This window comes from Belonocnema kinseyi, chromosome 6, assembly GCF_010883055.1.
Source record: "Belonocnema kinseyi isolate 2016_QV_RU_SX_M_011 chromosome 6, B_treatae_v1, whole genome shotgun sequence".
Classification (NCBI taxonomy): Eukaryota; Metazoa; Arthropoda; class Insecta; order Hymenoptera; family Cynipidae; genus Belonocnema; species Belonocnema kinseyi.
This window is the reverse complement of record NC_046662.1, coordinates 113289882-113294551: the sequence shown is the minus strand read 5'-3', so window position 1 is coordinate 113294551 and position 4670 is coordinate 113289882.

Genomic DNA, 4670 nt, shown 5'->3' with positions numbered 1-4670 from the left:
AAAAATTAATTTGCTTCAACGAAAAGTGTTACAAAATTTTCCGTTTTTTCAAGAAACTGTTTTTCGGGGTTTAATATTTTTTTAAATAAATCATTAATGATCAATAGTTTGTAGAGACAGAGATAGAGAGAGCAAGAGAGCGGTCCTTCATGAATAAATTTCTCCAATTTTAACATAATTTCAGTCAATTGAAAACTTTACATTTTTCCTATTAGCTGCCGCAATGGTTACATTTGCTACAAGATATTACTTTTTTCAAACAAATTTAGTCATGCACTAACATTTGTTAATTTTAAAAACAAATTATAAAAACAAATGCATATTTTCGGCGTTTTCAAGCAAAAATAAATCGTTTTTTATCTGATCTTGCTCAAATTATATTTAACAAATTTAGTCATGCACTAACATTTGTTAATTTGACGAACAAATTAAATAAACAAAAGCACATTTTCGGCGTTTTCAAGCAGAAATAAATCGTTTTTTCATCTGATCTTGGTCAAATTATATTCAACAAATTTAGATATGCATTACCATTTGTTAATTTTGAGAACAAATTATAAAAACATATTGACAGTATAATAGTTTTTAATTTTTAGCGTTTAAAATGAAAGTTCAATACATCTCTGATTGAAAATTGTTTCATTTAAACGCTGGGGCAATTACACGCACTATACAATAAAATAAATGTGTATGAATAGAACATTTAAGAGAATGGAACTATTTTAATTCACTTGTGTAGTCGTAAATTAATTTTTAAAACTGAAATTTCAACTATTCCGTTTTTAATTCAAAATATATCTTTTTCAGTTACATTAAAAATACAAATACTAGGTTGGAAATTCATTTTTCTGATTGAAAATTCTGGAGTTTAGTTGACAGAAGTTGGGTTGGAAGATGAACTATGTTGCTGAAAACTCGGGTTTTTAGTTGTTTTTTTTAAATAAGAAATAAGTTTTTACCTGGGAATTAAAGTATCGTTTGTTGATAAAAATGCAATTTTTGTAGAAAAAAAAGATAAGAGAACAATCATCAGTGAATTATTCTCTCAAAAATAATTCTTATAAATAATATTAATATTGATAAAACATGTAACTATTTGGTTGAAAACCCGTTTATTTAAGGTGGAAATGTGTTTTATAACTGAAAATTCAAGTATTCACGTTAAAATGTCATTATTGAAGGCAAAAGTTAGTTTCTTCATTGGAAATTTCAACTCCATTGGTTTAGAAATTAACTTTTTGGTTAACAATTTAACTACATTCTTGAAAATACTTTTTATCGTTTGATAATGAATTTTCTTCAATGGAAAGTTAACTGCAGGTTTCTAGTTGCAAATTTATCTATTTCAGTTTAAAATTTAACTACATAATTGAATAAAAATTAACTTTTTCGGTTGAAAATTGAAACTGCTCTCTTCATGATTTGTGTGTTTGGGTCAAATAATAATGTTTCTAACAACATATTGAACTTTTTAAATTTGCGAATAAATATTCGTTACGGATTTAACTTTATAACTGTTTCATTTCTGGTAGGAAACTCATATTCTTGATTGAATATTTACCTCTTGGTCTAAAAATTCATGTATTTGGTGAAAAATGAGTCTTCTTAAGTTCTTACGTTTAGAATTGAAGTACTTCATTAAATGTTGTACTAATTGGTTAAAATTTCAGTTGATTGATTGAGGGGCTTAAATATTTTGTTAAAAACTCTTTTTTTATGTTAAATATTACTTTTTTAAGTCTCAATTTTACCATTCCATTTTTTATTGAAAATTAAGCTATTGAAGTTTTTATTAAGAATTTATGCTACATATTTGGTTTGTAAATGCAACTATAGGAAGGAAAGTATAACTAAATTCTTAAAAATTCATATAATTAATATAAAACATCACTATTTTGTTAAAAATTAGTATTTTGTATTGATTCATCTTTCTTGGTTGAAAATTCAAGAGTTTTTCCAACAATATCGTTTGTTAGTCAACATTTTTCTTCTTTTGTTCAACTAGTTTTATGACAATTCAGCTGTCAATTGTTCATTTAACAATATCTGATTTATATTTGCTGCTTTTAAATAAACAGTGCAATATTGCTACATACTAAAAAATATATTATTTTTCATTAAAAACATTTATAAATTGAATGAAAATTGAAAGTAGTTTCTATAATCTGCATAATAGCATTTCTATGTTTCAAATTATTTAATTCTAAGCCAAAGTACAAATCTTCCACTATCTTCCGGGAAAATATACTGCAGGATTTTCACTCTAGCTATAACCGGTTCAACCAGGGCTTGGTGGAGTCAGGGGGAAGGAGGGACGTCAACCCATTGACGAAGTTTCCTCTCCGCTAGGTTCAATTGAGAAGAGCACATTTGTCGAAAGAAAATCGAAAACCCGACCCGATCCTGAGCCGATAATCGACTTCCCGATCCAAAGTAGAGTTGAGCTAAAACCGACACACGATCCAAAACCAATACCGCAGGCTGGGATTGATTCGGAATCTTGTCGATGTCGGAAAAGACATTCTAACGCGTTTCGTTATAGATGAATCGGTTAGTAAATACTCAATGCGTGCGTGCGATCTCGGGTTCGTTTCTTAGTACTTGTGGATTTTTCAGTGCACTATGCTTTAGACTCATAATTAACAAATTTTATTAACAATATGTATAAAAAAATAACTGCGAATATCCTTGACATTTTTATCACTTGATATTATTTTATTTTTTTCTGATAAACAACACAACTTGTTTATATTCATCCATATTGATGTGAGCTTATAGAGAGAATAATTTGATACCACAAGTCCTAAAGCAGTAGTTTGAGCTTTTAAAGAGGGTCGAATTTATTTTAAATACAGACCCTACTTTGACGCTAAACGTGAAAAACGGTCGATTTCGGCTTATTTAGAACCTACTTTACAGATTCCAGCCCCTACGAAGGTAGGAGATACGGCTTCAAAGTAGGGCCTAAATTTGACTCGGGTGAAGAGAAGAGAAAAGTAACTTTTCTTATATTTTGTTCGACTCGTGAAAACCAACTCCATTTTGTCCACAAAAAAAAAACTTTTCTTCATTATGCTCAACACTTTTATATCAAATAAAATAAATTTTTATGTAAGTCTGCCTGGGATTGCTTATTAAGACATTCTAAAATAAAGTGCAAATTGTATTTATCGTGTTTACTTTAATACTCGTTTCTTATTTTGCATTAAATTATATTCTTAGCTAAGCTAAAACATGTAACATTCCAATAAATTGATATCATTACAATGTATAATATGCATCAAAATTAAAACATACTGATTCTTATTGCCTTGTATATACAGAAATTCATTATATTTAATATTTTTTTACGATTGAAGAAAAATTAGGCTTCATGGCAATAAAATAAAAATATTCTTAAAAAATTTGTAAATCCTTGTTCTTGGAATAAATTTTGTCTCATTTATTTGCGTAGCTTGTATCGTTTGCACACAATTTAATATTTTGATTCTCAATTTTGTTTTTCATGAAGAAAACAAAAACTACTCATCCTATAAAAAAAGTGATTCATGACAAATTTGTAGATCTCTTTTAGTTGCAAAATTTTTGTCGATCTATCTCTTTTCGTATTTTTCTTTGTTTTAACTTATTTAGTTGTTATCTAAAATTGTATCAACAACGATCACGCTGGACAGACAGACACCGACGTAAAACTTATTTTTCTGGCTCAGGGGGCTTCAAAACATCGAGTTCGGATGAAATTGGCGAAAGTCATTTTTCGCATAAAATTAATACCTTCTCATTATGGATGAGAATGCAATTAATTTCTTTTTGTGATCAACATTTGAATTTCCGATTTTTTTAAGAAAAATACAAAGAGCTAATAAAAAAATAATGTAGAACCTTGGGAAAATAACGTTTTTCTCTTTTTCACGTTTTTTCATATCACGCTTTTTTCACTTCAAATGTCCATTTTCGTTTGGTTTTTTGGATTTTGAAAATCCTATAACTTCTGTAATTTTGATTTTATCTGAACAAGCCATAGGGATAAATTTATATATTTTTGTGTGCTATAAATAACTGCCGATAGAATTTTGAAGTTTTAAAAAAAGCTGTCTCAAAAATTTTGGAAAAGCTTAAACTTTTTGAATTGTTATCAGAAATGACTGTTTAGCGCATGTAAACACTTGATTAAATTCGCGAAAGTCATTTTTCGCAGAAAACTAATACCTTCACAGTATGAATGAGAATGTAAAAAGAGGATTTTTGACCTTTTTATATTTTTAAATATCGACAATCAAACTTGTAATTTTGAACATTGTAGGTTTAAATATGCTAAGGGTGGTTTTTTAGGGGTCCTGACAAACATTCTCATTGAATCCAGCATTTGTAAGATAAAAGAAGCGGATTTTTTATGTTTGTATATTTTCAAATATCGACAATCAAACTGGTAATTGTTGACATTTCAGGTGTGGATATAGTAATGGTGGTTTTTAGGAGTCTTGCTAAACAATCCCACCGACCCCATAATTCGTGGGGTTAGAAAAGAGGATTTCGGACTGTTTATTTGGTTAAATATCGAAATCAAACTTTAACAAGGTAGGTTGGAATAAAGGGTGATGTGTAAGGGCAGGTAACTGTTTAGAAACATTTGTATTCGACAATCATTGCCGGCAAAATATTATTTTTTG